The sequence below is a fragment of the Ranitomeya imitator genome, chromosome 4 (assembly GCF_032444005.1).
Source record: "Ranitomeya imitator isolate aRanImi1 chromosome 4, aRanImi1.pri, whole genome shotgun sequence".
Taxonomy (NCBI): Eukaryota; Metazoa; Chordata; class Amphibia; order Anura; family Dendrobatidae; genus Ranitomeya; species Ranitomeya imitator.
The window spans coordinates 446,589,391-446,604,583 of record NC_091285.1 but is presented as its reverse complement, the minus strand read 5'-3'; positions in this window follow the sequence as shown (position 1 = coordinate 446,604,583).

Here is a 15,193-nt window from a genome sequence, read left to right as displayed (position 1 = left end):
TATTTCGGATCTCCCTGTCTCTCAAAAAATGTCCGTTATCTGGGTTGTGTGTGATCGCTTTTCTAAAATGGTTCATCTGGTACTCTTGCCTAAGTTGCCTTCCTCCTCTGAGTTGGTCCCTCTGTTTTTTCAGAATGTGGTTCGTTTGCATGGGATTCCTGAGAACATCGTTTCTGACAGGGGATCCCAGTTTGTGTCTAGATTTTGGCGGACTTTCTGTGCTAAGATGGGCATTGATTTGTCCTTTTCGTCTGCATTCCATCCTCAGACGAATGGCCAGACTGAACGAACTAATCAGACCTTGGAAACTTATTTAAGGTGTTTTGTTTCTGCTGATCAGGATGACTGGGTTACCTTTTTGCCGCTGGCCGAGTTTGCGCTTAATAATCGGGCTAGTTCTGCTACCTTGGTTTCTCCTTTCTTTTGTAATTTGGGGTTTCATCCTCGTTTTTCCTCTGGTCAGGTGGAACCTTCTGATTGTCCTGGAGTGGACATGGTGGTGGATAGGTTGCATCGGATTTGGAGTCATGTGGTGGACAATTTGAAGTTGTCCCAGGAGAAGGCTCAGCAGTTTGCTAATCGCCGTCGCCGCGTGGGTCCTCGACTTCTTGTTGGTGACTTGGTGTGGTTGTCTTCTCGTTTTGTTCCTATGAAGGTCTCTTCTCCTAAGTTCAAGCCTCGGTTCATCGGTCCCTATAGGATCTTGGAAATTCTTAACCCTGTGTCGTTTCGTTTGGATCTCCCGGCATCGTTTGCTATTCATAATGTGTTTCATCGGTCGTTGTTGCGGAAGTATGAGGTACCTGTTGTTCCTTCTCTTGAGCCTCCTGCTCCAGTGCTGGTGGAGGGAGAATTGGAGTATGTTGTGGAGAAGATCTTGGATTCTCGTGTTTCCAGACGGAAACTCCAGTATTTATAGATAGATTAGCGAAATTAGGATTATTTAGTCTAGAAAAAAGACGAATGAGGGGCGATCTAATAACCATGTATAAGTATATAAGGGGACAATACAAATATCTCGCTGAGGATCTGTTTATACCAAGGAAGGTGACGGGCACAAGGGGGCATTCTTTGCGTCTGGAGGAGAGAAGGTTTTTCCACCAACATAGAAGAGGATTCTTTACTGTTAGGGCAGTGAGAATCTGGAATTGCTTGCCTGAGGAGGTGGTGATGGCGAACTCAGTCGAGGGGTTCAAGAGAGGCCTGGATGTCTTCCTGGAGCAGAACAATATTGTATCATACAATTATTAGGTTCTGTAGAAGGACGTAGATCTGGGTATTTATTATGATGGAATATAGGCTGAACTGGATGGACAAATGTCTTTTTTCGGCCTTACTAACTATGTTACTATGTTACTATGTTACTATTTGGTCAAGTGGAAGGGTTATGGTCAGGAGGATAATTCTTGGGTGGTTGCCTCGGATGTTCATGCTGATGATTTGGTTCGCGCTTTTCATAGGGCTCATCCTGGTCGCCCTGGTGCTTCTCGTGAGGGTTCGGTGACCCCTCCTCAAGGGGGGGTACTGTTGTGAGTTCTGTTTTTGGGCTCCCTCTGGTGGTTACTGATGGTACTGGGTGACTTGTCTTTCCTGGGTTTCTGGGTTCCACCTGTTCCATCAGCATATGGGAGTTTCCTATTTAACCTGGCTTTGCTGGCATTTCCTCGCCGGTTATCAATGTATCCAGTGTGTCTTGTTACCTCTGCTCCCTGCTCCTAGAACCTTCTGGACAAGCTAAGTTTGGATTTTCCTGTTTTGTGTTTTGCTTAATTTGGTTTTTTGTCCAGCCTGCAGATATGTGATTCTCTGCTGCTGGTTGCTCTAGTGGGCTGAAATTGCTTTTCATGTACCATGAGTTGGCACATGAGTTCAAGTAATTTCAGGATGGTTTTTTTGAAGGGTTTTTCGCTGACCGCGCAGTTCACTTTTGTATCCTCTGCTATCTAGCTTTAACGGGCCTCATTTTGCTGAAACTGTTTTCATACTACGTATGTGCTTTCCTCTCATTTCACCGTCATTATATGTGGGGGGCTGCTATTTGCTGTGGGGTATTTCTCTGGAGGCAAGAGAGGTCTGTGTTTCTTCTGATAGGGGAAGTTAGATCTTCGGCTGGAGCGAGACGTCTAGGATCATCGTAGGCACGTTCCCCGGCTACTTTTATTTGTGTGTTAGGTTCAGGGTCGCGGTCAGCTCAGGTTCCATCGCCCTAGAGCTTGTTTGTATCTGTGCTTGTCCTTTTTGTGATCCCCTGCCATTGGGATCATGACAACTGGGTAGTATACTACGTGTCTGTGCTGTATACTATGTGGCTCTGTGCTGTATACTACGTGACTGGGCAATATACTACATGGCTGGGCAATATACTATGTGGCTGGGCAATATACTATGTGGCTGGGCAATACACTACATCACTGGGCAAAATACTACGTGGCTGGGCAATATACTACGTGGTTGGGCAATATACTATGTGGCTGGGCAATATACTACGTGGCTGGGCAATATACTACGTGGCTGTGCAATATACTACGTGGTTGGGAAATATACTACATGGCTGGGCAATATACTACGTGGGCTGTGCAATATACTACGTGGACATGCATATTCTAGAATACCCGATGCGTTAGAATCATGCCACCATCTAGTGCCATAATAATGAGCGAGAGAGAGAATGTTAAGGCATTTTTATTACTTACTGCAAAGTCAAAAATGTACATACACTAAGATTACTATGCCTTTAAACACTTCTGGACTGCCCATATGATGATGTCATGTGTTTGAAAGCTTCTGATAGGTTTTTTGGCAACATCTGAGTTAATTATAGACGCACCTGTGGATGTATTTTAATGCACACCTGAAACACACTGCTTCTTTGCATAGCATCATGGGAAAGTTTAAAGAAATCAGTCAAGATTTCAGGAAGAGAACTGTGGACTTACACAAGTCTGGCTCATCCTTGGGTACAATTTCAAGATACCTGAAGTGCCTCATTCATCTGTACAAACAATTATATGCAAGTACAAACAAGATGGGAACTTCCTGTCATCATACCGCTCAGGGAGGAGATGGGTTCTATGTCACAGAGATGAACGTGCTTTGGTCCGAATGCATATCTGTTATGACCTGGTGGTTAGGAGCACCCGACCTGATAGTTAAACTCATACAGGACAAGCTCTGGGATGTGGGAGCTCTGCTGACCGCAAGCCCTAATCCTATCGCACACACTAAAAATAGCCGTGGAGCGCTCCTGACGCTCCCTAGGCGCCTCATTACAGCCTAAGGACTAGCTAGCCCTAGAGATAGAAAATAAAGCCTACCTTGCCTCAGAGAAATTCCCCAAAGGAATAGGCAGCCCCCCACATATATTGACTGTGAGTAAAGATGAAAGTCACAAATGCAGAAATGAAACAGGTTTCAGCAAAGGGAGGCCAGACTTACTAAAAAGACAGAGGATAGGAAAGGTAACTATGCGATCAGCACAAAAACCTACAAAAGACCACGCAGAGTGTGCAAAAAAGACCTCCGCACCGACTCACGGTGCGGAGAGGCCACTCTGCATCCCAGAGCTTCTAGCTAGCAAGACAAAATCATGAAAAACAGCTGGACAAGAAAACAGAGAACAAATAATGACTATCAGGAACTTAGCTTCTGCAGGAGAAGGCAGGTCACCAGAGAGATCCAGGAGCGAACTGAACCAATGCAAAAACATTGACAGCTGGCATGGAGTAACGATCTGAGAGGAGTTAAATAGAGCAGCCAACCAAAGGATAAACCACGTCACCTGTGTAAGGAACCTCAGAAGCAGCAGCTTCACTCATAGCCACCAGAGGGAGCCCATAGACAGAACTCGCCGAAGTACCATTCACGACCACAGGAGGGAGTTCGACAACAGAATTCACAACACATATCAACCCAAGGATAAAAGCAAAAGAACTTTGTAACGCCGGTGGGTTTGTACCTTGTTTCTCCGGCATTACTCTGCATGTCTCTGCTTTAGCCCTTTGCTCCTCTCCCCTTAACTAGCAGGGATACTATTGTCTGTTACCTGTATGGATGCTGCTCAGTTCCCTGCTCCGCTGCGTAGCTGTACATGTGTTGTGATGTCTTTGCTCCGCTGCATGACCATCCTCATATGCGGTCTCTGGTTTCCACTGTGGAAGCTATTCACGGGTTGCAAGGTCCTCTGCAGCTGGTGCATGACTTTCCACGTGTGTCCAGGCTTGCAGCCGCTGCCAGGCCTCAGTTCCTGTGCTGTAATGGTTTCTGTTTGTGCTTAGGGTGCACGCGGCCACACCTTCCCAGCTTTTATTAGTGTTGGTGTGTGCACCTGAGTTGCTTTCCCCAGCCTATTGCTGATGGGCAGGTCCTATATAAACTCCCTCTTTCCTGTTGGGTGTTGCCAGAGCTTTCAATTAAGTTTCTGAGTCTTGCCATGTGTGTTTGGAGTTCAGCTCCTGTTCTGTCGATGTTCAGGTCTAGGAAAGCTGATACCTGTTCTTTTGCCTGCTCTGGGGGCTGAGTACCCAGGTCCGCTTGTGTCTTGTTTTTCGGCCTGCTCTGGGGGATGAGTACCCAGATCCATTTCTGTTTGTGCTCTGTTTTTCCGCCTGCTGTGGGGGCTGAGTACCCAGATCCGCCTTTCCTGGAGGCTGCATATCCAGTCCAGTTTCTTTTGTGTTTTGTGTTCCCGCCTCCCTGAGGGCTGCATTCTCAGGCCTGAACCCTTGATCCTGCATCCATTCCTGTACCTGAACCTGTCTGAACTGTGTCCTCTGTGTTATTTTCCTGAAGTCCTTTTGTGTCTGACACCCCGTACCCAGTGACTGTGAGCTTCCATCCTCATCTTTTAAAGATGGAGTCCAGTGTTCTTGCTGAACTTTTACTACGCTGTGCTCAGCCTGCTATGCGGTGCTAACTTCGTCCGAACCAGGTCCAGTCCGGCGGTGCTTGCACCATCCCGCTTGAGTTCCTTCCTAGGTCTGATGTTCTGAGCTTGACAGCCGTAGCTAGGAACCTAATGACCACCGCTGCCTGGTCCTGTGCCATCCGTGTCCCAGTCCATGACCTGAGTTGCCACGCCAGTGTCCCAGATGTCTATCTGGTGTCCCTGATGTCCTGATGTAGCCAATGACCTTGGCTGCCACGCCAGTGTCACAGATGACTGTCCGATGTCCTGATGTCTTGCCCGAGTCTGATGTCCTGATGTCCAGTCTGTGTCCTGATGTCCTCATGCCCTACCTGTGTCCGGCGTCCTGATGTCCAGCCTGTGTCCTGATGTCCTGAGGTCCAGCCTGTTTCCAAATGTCCAGCCTGTGTCCGATGACCTGATGTCCATTCTAAGTCTGATGTCCTGAGGTCCAGCCTATGTCCAGATGTCCAGCCTGTGTCCGATGACCTGATGTCGAATCTAAGTCTGATAACCTGAGGGCTAGCCTGTGTCCAGATGTCCAGTCAGTGTTCGATGTCCTGATGCTCAGTCTGTGTCCGATGTCCTGATATCCAGCCAGTGACCTGATGTTCCACGGGTTCCCCGGGGTTCACCCAGTGATGATGTCTATTCTGGGTGGGTGTCTGATGTTCTCCTGCTGAGCCTGTGCTACGTCCGTGGCCTGAGAGAGAGGCTATCCTAGTAAGCCCGTGCCAGATGACCCTTGACTGCATCAACCCGTGATGACTTTTGCCATCATCTGACGTCTGTCCAAGGTTGGTGTCTGATGTTCTCCTATCGAGCCTGTGCTACGCCTGAGGCCTGAGAGGCCATCCTAGTATGCCCGTGCCAGATGACCCTGGACTGCATCAACCCATGATGACCCCTGCCATCGTCTGAAGTCTGTCTGAGGTCGGTGTCTGATGCTCTCCTGCTGAGCCTGTTCTGCGCCTGAGGCCTGAGAGAGAGGCCATCCTAGTATGTCCATGCCAGATAACCCTGGACTGCATCAACCTGTGATGTCCTCCTGCCTTCGTCTGTTATCCTGAGATGTGTACCCTTCCTTGATGTGCGGAATCGGGAGCCTGGCATCGTTATGTTTTGTTTATGTACTGTGATTTCATTTAGGTAAACTTTGTTTCTTCATACCCGAAGTGTGCAGTGTAATCTAGTTCTGCATGTTGCCATCTTGTCCACATGCTCAGCTGCAACAGACCCTGCTCGCTGCCCTTCCCTAGTCTGGGTAGGTCCAGGTTACCCTATGTGGTCTAGTGGGTCCACATTCCGTTCCCACTTGGGACTCTCACCCCACGTCATCATGGTCTGGCGACATGGAGGCGTTGGCTGGGCCATATCTGCTGTCGCAGTCGTAACAACCTTGTGTCAGTATTCCGGGTTTTCCACTTGTGAATGATCTTGCCCTTTGTTAAGATGGAGTTTGCTGTTTTTGTCAGCCCTACTTCCTGTTCGTTTGTTTAAAACCCGGCTCAGGTGTCAGCCTCGTTGCTGGAGTATTCTGCTTCTGTTTCCCCTTCAGCTCAGCTGCTTTTTCTTCTGTGCTTCTACCCATGGCTCTGGACATTCTCTGCCTATGTAAGCTACACTCTCAGTTATCTTTAGTCTGTTGACTTTGGAACGTAACCCTTTATTATTATTATTTATTGTTATAGCGCCATTTATTCCATGGCGCTTTACATGTAAGGAGGGGTATACATAATAAAAACAAGTACAATAATCTTAAACAATACGAGTCATAACTGGTACAGGAGGAGAGAGGACCCTGCCCGCGAAGGCTCACAATCTACAAGGGATGGGTGACAATACAGTAGGCGAGGGTAGAGCTGGTCATGCAGCAGTTTGGTCGATCAGTGATTACTGCAGGTTATAGGCTTGTCAAAAGAGGTGGGTCTTCAGGCTCTTTTTTAAGGTTTCGATGGTAGGTGAGAGTCTGATGTGTTGTGGTAGAGGGTTCCAGAGTAGGGGTGATATGCGAGAGAAATCTTGTATACGATTGTGGGAAGAGGAGATAAGAGGGGAGTAGAGAAGGAGGTCTTGTGAGGATCGGAGGTTGTATGTAGGTAAGTACCGGGAGACGAGGTCACAGATGTATGGAGGAGACAGGTTGTGGATGGCTTTGTACATCATGGTTAGGGTTTTGTACTGGAGTCTCTGGGCAATGGGGAGCCAGTGAAGGGAGAAGCTGGGGAATAGCGGGGGGACAGGTGGATTAGTCGGGCAGCAGAGTTTAGAATAGATTGGAGGGGTGCGAGAGTGTTCGAGGGGAGGCCACAGAGCAGGAGGTTGCAGTAGTCAAGGCGAGAGATGATGAGGGTATGGACTAGGGTTTTTGCAGATTCTTGGTTGAGGAATGAACAGATTCGTGAAATATTTTAGAGTTGAAATCGGCAGGAAGTGGAAAGGGCTTGGATATGTGGTTTGAAGGAGAGATCAGCATCAAGGATTACCCCGAGGCAGCGAGCTTGTGGGACTGGGGAGAGTGGGCAGCCATTTACTGTAATGGATAGGTTCCTTGGGGGGGGTCACGTGAGATGGGGAAAGATGATGAATTCTGTTTTGTCCATGTTAAGTTTCAGAAATCTAGCGGAGAAGAAGGATGAAATAATGGACAGACATTGAGGGATTCTGGTTAGTAGGGAGGTGAGATCTGGTCCAGAGATGTAGATCTGCATGTCATCAGCATAGAGATGATACTGAAAGCCTTGAGATTCTATGAGCTGTCCCAGGCCAAAGGTGTAAATGGAGAAGAGCAGGGGCCCTAGGACTGAACCTTGTGGGACTCCGACAGATAGGGGGCGAGGTGAGGAGGTGGTGTGTGAGTGGGAGACGCTGAATGTCCGGTCTGTTAGGTATGATGAGATCTAGGATCGGGCCAAGTCTGTGATGCCAAGGGATTAGAGGGTCTGTAATAATAGAGAATGGTCCACTGTGTCAAAGACAGCCGACAGGTCCAAGAGGTGGACAGAGTAGTGTCACTTGCTATTGGTGGCTAAGAGGTCATTGGTGACCTTAGTTAGGGCAGTTTCAGTGGAGTGGTGTGACCGGAAGCCAGTGGCTAAGAGGTCATTGGTGACCTTAGTTAGGGCAGTTTCAGTGGAGTGGTGTGACCGGAAGCCAGATTGTAAGCGGTCGAAGAGGGAGCAAGAAGAGAGATGGGAGGACAGTTCAAGGTAGACGTGTTGTTCCAGTAGCTTGGAGGCATAGGGGAGAAGTGATATAGGGCGATAGCTAGATACAGAGGATGGGCCAAGAGAGGGCTTTTTGAGGATAGGTGTGATGGAGGCATGTTTAAAGCTTGAGGGGAAAACACCAGTTGTTAGTGATAGGTTGAAGAGATGGGTTAGGGATGGGATGAAGACTGTGGTGAGGTTTGGGATGAAGTGGGATGGGATCGGTCAAGTGCACAGGTGTTGAGATGTGATCTTGAGAGTAGAGTGGAGAGTCAATCTTCTGTATTGGTGGAGAAGTTGGTTTTGGAGGTGGAGGGCTGGGAAGTCGGGAGGAAGGGCTCTGGGGGTTGTTGACCAAAACTGTCTCTGATGTTATCAATCTTCTGCTTGAAAAATGAGGCAAAGTCTTTAGGGATATGAGACAGAGAGTATATGAGAGATGAGAAGTAGGTTTGTTTAGCTGTGGCGAATGTGGTCTTGAAAGTAGTGAGGAACTGTTTGAATGCGATGAAGTGCTCGTTGGAGTGGGATCTTTTCCATCTGCGCTCAGCAGCCCTGGAAGCTCGCCTCAGTTCTTTGATCAGGCTGGTGTGACTGGGCTGTCTGTTGATTTTACGAGCTTTGGTATGTGTGAGAGGGGCAAGAGATTCCAAAGCTGCAGCTATTGTGGTGTTTTATAGAGCGGCAGCATCATCCGCATTGTGTAAGGAACTTATATCTGTGAGAGGGAGGAGGGATTCAGAGAATGAGTGTAGGTCAAGGTGTTTAAGATTTCTGCGAGGGTGTGAAAGTTTGTGGGGTGGGGATTGTAGACATGGAGTGGAGAGGGAAGAGAATGTGAGAAGGTTGTGGTCAGAGAAAGGAAGAAGTGAGTTAGAGAGGTTAGATAGGGAGCAGAGGCGGGTGAAGATGAGGTCCAGTGTGTGGCCATCTTTGTGGGTGGCTGTAGAAGACCATTGAGTGAGGCTGAAGGAGGAAGTGAGAGATAGAACTTTAGTGGCAGCTGAGTGGGAAGTGTCAATGGGGATGTTGAAGTCGCCCATGATGATTGTAGAGATGTCCGCGGAAAGGAAATGAAGTAGCCAGGTGGAGAAGTGGTCAAAGAAGGTGGTGGCTGTCATAGAGCGTGGATGGGAGGTAGAACTGACTGTGGGGATGTGGTGAGGAGGAACAGGATTTGGAGAGATATCACCAGCAGTGAGAAGGGGCAGAGAATGTGTTAGCAGGTGGGAGCAGGAGAGGGCATGAGGGGGCTGTCTGCGTTTGGAGACAGAGGATTGTATGTTAAGGAACAGTTTTGAGGAGGTGAGGTGGATGGGAGGGATTGAAGAAGAGATGAACAGTTCCTTAATTGGAGTAGGGATCAGGCGAGTTAGCAGAAAGTGAAGGATTATATGGGTGAAAGTGAACCCTTGGTTCACTTCTCCTGGTAAGAACTCTGTTTCTGAACAGTGTTTTGGAACTATGTTGCTGGACTGTGTTTTTGCTACTTAATCCTTCATTTACTCCCCCGGTGGGAGCTACTGGAATCTACACCAGTATAATACTTTAATGTGAACTTGTTCTGGACTTACCCGTGTTTATACCACAACTTAGATCAACTTAAGAACTTGTTTCTGGACTTACCCGTGTTCATGCCACACCTGGGATTAACCTGAGGACTTGTTCTGGACTTCCCTGTGTTTACTACATACCTGGACTTGACTTTTTCTGCACCGACAGTGTTTTGGATCTGCACCACGTCACCTGTCACACTCACCTTGCCGAGGACTCTGCCCTAAGAACTCTGCCGATTTGCTGTATATGGTTAAGGGACTTGTTTCATTGCGGGTTATCAGTATATTGTTTTGGGTGTTATTGCTGTGGTACAAATACACTATTTGCACTAAAGAAACCCGTCTCTGTCTGTTCATTGCCCCACGTTACCCGAATCCTCGAGTTCCTACAATAGTATTACACCTTGTGAAGATGACGGTGGAAGCTGGTAAGATTAAGTCAATATTCATAGTGAAATGAATACTGTATCAACATGGGCTGAAAAGCCACTCTGCTAGGAAGAAGCCATCACTCCAAAAGAAACATAAAAAAGACATATTAATTATTGCAAATGCACACAGGAACAAAGACCTTAATTTTTGTAGACATGTCCTGTGGTCTGATGAAACAAAAATTGAACTTTTGGGGCATAATGACCATCGTTACATTTGGAGGAATAACTGAGAAGCTTGGACACCTAAGAACACTATTTCAACTGTGGCAGCATCATGTTGCGGGGTTGTTTTGCTTCAGGAGGGACTGTAATATCAAGATAGGCTATTAAACTTGGGGTTATTCAATTTGAAGAAATGAAGGCTTAGGCACAATCTATAACGTACAAATATATGAGGGGACAGTACAGAAATCTTTCTACTGATCTTTTTACACTTAGGCTAGCGACAGGGACAAGGGGCATCCTCCACATCTAGAGACTGGGGATTGTATTTGGCACAAGATGCCAGGTGGGTCCCCGCCTGGCATCACACTTGTAACTGGTAGTATCCTACTTTTATCTGGCCCAGCATCACACTTTTAAATGTACCGACATCAAGGATGTGTGGTCCGTCCATTATAATGTATGAAGAGCAATGCAGAGCCCATTACCCTGTATGGAGTACTATGCAGGGCCATTATACTGTATCTAAGGCAGTGCAGGGACCATTAAACTGTATTGATGAATATCTGGGGCCATTATACTGTATGGAAGGCTAATCAGGGCCTATTATACTGTATGGAGGACAATGTGGGGCCATTGTACTGTATCGAAGGCAATGCAGGGACCATTATACTGTCAGAATGGTGATTGACAGCTCAGCCATCCAATCGGGTGGTGGGGCGTTTTGAGCTATTAGTGTTTGGAGTGACAGTTTAGCTGTCCAATCAGAACCAGTATGTGCTGGGACTTCATCCATCTGAGAGAAATTATGATGTTGGGAACATCACAGTATTAAACAGTAGAAACCTCCCCAACAGTGGAACATCCCCAATTCTAACTTTAACCCTAACCCAAGCACACTCCTAACCCTAATCCCAACCATAACCCTAGCCTCAACCCTAGCCCAACCATAACCCTAACCCCAATCTTAACCCTAGCCTAACACTAGCTCTAGCCCCAACCCTAACCCTAGCCCCAACCGTAACCCCAACCTTAAGCCCTAGCCCAACTATAATCCTAATAGAAAAATGGAAATCAATGCAATTTTTTATTTTTACCTAACTTAGGGGGTGATAAAGGGGGTTTGATTTACTTTTTTTACTTTGATCACTGTGATAGGGTCTATCACAGTGATCAAAATGAATCAATAGGAAAAATTTTCTTCCGGGAAGAAGACGCTGACGGCCAGTGGACAGGACCAGTCATGCAGGAGGGTCGAGGGACACCGGTGGTACCGGGGGTCTTGGGGGACCCCATTTCTCCAACATCTGATGTGCTAAATCATATCAGAGGAGAGAGAAATTAAATGGGAATTCTGACTTTTTTTGTGGTCGCTGTTATTCCGGGAATAATGGCAATCGCAACACTGAGGTTGGTAAAAACTGACCCGAATCATGTTCTTTGGGGTCTCAGCTATCTCCGGTATCCGAGACTCTAGAGAATTTCTGATGCTGAGAGGCGTTATAACCTTATTTCTCAGCGCCACTAACCACTTCACCCCCAGAGCTTTTTTTGGTTTTGCGTTTTTGTTTTTCACTCCCCTCCTTCCCAGAGCCATAACTTTTTTATTTTTCCATCAATATGGCCATGTGGGGGCTTATTTCTATAGTCACCTTCCACGAAAGCATAGGAGGTTGTCTCCACACCCTAATGGGGGACAGGAAGCACAAGAGGTTAAAAGCCCCTCCCACCTCCAACTCTCCCTTGTCTTTCCTGTCACCCATGGGGCATGAAGAGGTTATCATATGCTGTAGCGGCCGGTGACTGCAGCGTACCTTTATCTTCTCAAACTTTGCAATGGTGCTGTGGGTTCATCCCTCCTCCTTCATTTCTGCTCCCGTCGCCAGCGGCCTCGGGACCTTTCCGGCTCATCTGCGTCCCCAAAAGGGGATAAAGTGGGCAGGTGATCCCGGAGGCCTCCTGTAGCTCTCAGGTCTCCCTTCCTCCTGTTGCACGCTGTTTGGCATCCCGGAAGTGACATTTCACTTACGGGCCTTGAGTTCCAAGGTGGAACGCATGTATTTCCAGTCCGGAACTGCTGAACGGCGTGCTGAGCACGTGAAGGTTACCCGGGCCTGCTCCTGACTCCAGGAAGAAGAGGGGGAAACACCTAACGCGCTGGGGGCAGTGTTTACATTTATATAAACCTGCCTGAAGACACCTTCCAGGTAAGACTGATACTCAGTATGGATGGTGCTTCCTGCCCTGCGTCTGCAGAGAAAAGCTCTGCCCCTGCTCCTGTAAGAAGGTTATGGGGAGGGTCCTAGGCTAGGGCTTTGGTAGGTTAAGGTCCCCTACTTACACTTCTCTCCCTCTTTGGTAGGGAGACAAGTCTGCCCACAGTACCCCTGCCAAAAAGCCTCCAAAATGTGCTATCTGTAATAAGAAGCTTTCTGCATTATGGGAGAAGAAGCTCTGTCAGGCATGCACAGACAAAGTAGACAGGGCAAAACAGCCCTCTCTCATCGAGGAGATCCGTACACTGGTCAAGCAGGTAGTTCAATCCTCCTTAGCCACCTTTACCCCTCCTCCACCACATCTATTCCTTCCAGGGCCATCTGCCTCTAAAAAAGGGAAAGATTGAGATAGTGGACTCTAATTCCAAGTCCAAACGCTGTTATCCCTCATCCTCTGAAAAAATGGGAAGAATCTTCATCCCCCAGAGTTTCAGAGGCTAGGAAATATTTTTTCTCTTCAGAATATGTAGAAGAGTTGGTGAGCGCCGTGCATGCTACTATGGGATTGGAGGAGGACTCAGTCCCACAGTCCATTCAGGATGAAATGTTTGGGGGCCTGAAAGCAGGCAAACATATGGGTTTCCCAATTCATAAAAACATTCTGGACCTAACATCTCAGGAATGGGAACTTCAGAAAAATTCCTCAGAGTTGAAACACAGGTTGCTCCTGGATGATAATTATCCTGCCTGGGAGATTCCTAAAGTGGACATTCAGGTGGCTAGAGTGGCTAAAAAAAACTGCACTCCCCTTTGAGGATTCTTCACAATTGAAGGATCCTATGGATAGGAAAATAGAGAGTCCCCTGAAAAAATCCTGGGAGACGTCCACCTCTGCATTAAAATCTAATATCGCCTCCACCTGCGTGGCCAGAGCTCTCTACAGATGGCTTGACGAACTGGAAAATCATATTTCCCAGGGTACTTCAAGGGGTGAACTACTGGATTCCCTTCCTATTCTCCAAAGAGCTTCAGGGTTTCTGGCAGATTCATCTATGGAATCAATCAGGATTGCCTCCAGGTCCCTAGTTCAATCAAACTCAGCCAGAAGAGCCTTGTGGCTCAAAATGTGGAGCGGGGATGTCACCTCAAAAGTTATGTTGTGCTCAATCCCTTTTAAGGGCAAATATGTTTTTGGCCCTGCTCTGGATGAAATATTAGAGAGGGCCGCTGACAAGAAAAAAGCCTTTCCTGAGCAAAAGCCTCTCAAAAAGCATTTTTTTCACGCCCCACAGTCACAGACCCCCCAGACAAGGGGAAAGGGTTAAACTGAGAGATGGAGTTATGCGAAGGGGAAAGGTAAAAACATCCTGGTTCCCCAGCAACAGCCCCAGCAGGATAAGCAATGACTCCGACCTGGTGGGGGGGGGGGAGGATCGCAAAAAAGTTTCCCATTGGTGGGCCATTTCCAACTACCAGTGGGTCCTCAATATCATCAAGGAGGGCCTGCTGATAGAGTTCGAGTCCTCTCCTGCTCGGGGATTGAACGTCACCTCTCTTCCATCTTCGGGTGATCAACTAATTCTAATGTCAGGCCTTCAGGATCGCCTAAGGTCAAATGCTATCTCCCAGTACCTCCGGAACAATGGGGAACAGGCCACTTTTCCCGTCTTTTCTTAGTAAAGAAACCTTCAGGGGAGGCGCGAATAATTCTAAATCTAAAAAATCTCAATCAGCACATCTTCTATCGCAGATTCAAGATGGAATGGGTAAAATCAACCATTCCCCTGATAGGGCGAGGCTTCTTCATGGCGACAATAGATCTCAAGGATGCCTACTTCCATGTTCCAATCCATCCATGACACAGGAAGTACCTGAGGTTTGCGGTACGGAAAAAACAACAGGTGAAGCACTTTTAGTTCAACGTGCTCCCCTTTGGCATCTCTTCTGCACCGAGAGTTTTTTCCAAAATAGAAGCAGTTTCTACTGCTACCGGTAAGTCTAATTCTATTTTTTTGTGGGACAAGTTGTACTGTTGAGCGACACTATTGGTTTTACCATGTTGTGTACTAGAAGACGGGAAAAAAAATTCCAAGTGCGGGGAAATTTAAAAAAAAGGTGCAATCCCACCCTTGTTTTTTGTTTGGCTTTTTTGCTAGGCTCACTAAATGCTAAAACTGACCTGCCATTTTGATTCTCCAGGTCATTTTGAGTTTAAAGACACCAAACATGTCTAGGTTCTTTTTTATGTAAGTGGTGAAAAAAAATCCAAACTTTGCTTAAAAAAATAAATAAATAAAATTACGCAATTTTCCAATACCCGTAGCGTCTCCATTTTTCGTGATCTCGGGTTGGCTGAGGGCTTATTTTTTGAGCACCAAGCTGACGTTTTTAATTATACCATTTTGGTGCAGATGCGATCTTTTGATCGGCCATTATTGCATTTTAATGCAATGTTGCGGCAACCAATACATCGTAGAGACCTCTGGTTGTCATGTCAACGAACCGATGACATGACGGGGATCACCGACGCACATATTTCCGGCCCGATGGCCGGAGGCACTAGTTAAATGGCCCTGCCAAAGTTTACCAATGGCATTTAACTAGTTAATAGCCACGGAAGGATCGCAATTCCACCCACAGCTATTGCGGGCACATGTCAGGTGTTCAAAACAGCTGACATGTCCCGGAAAAGATGTGGGCTCACCGCCGGAGC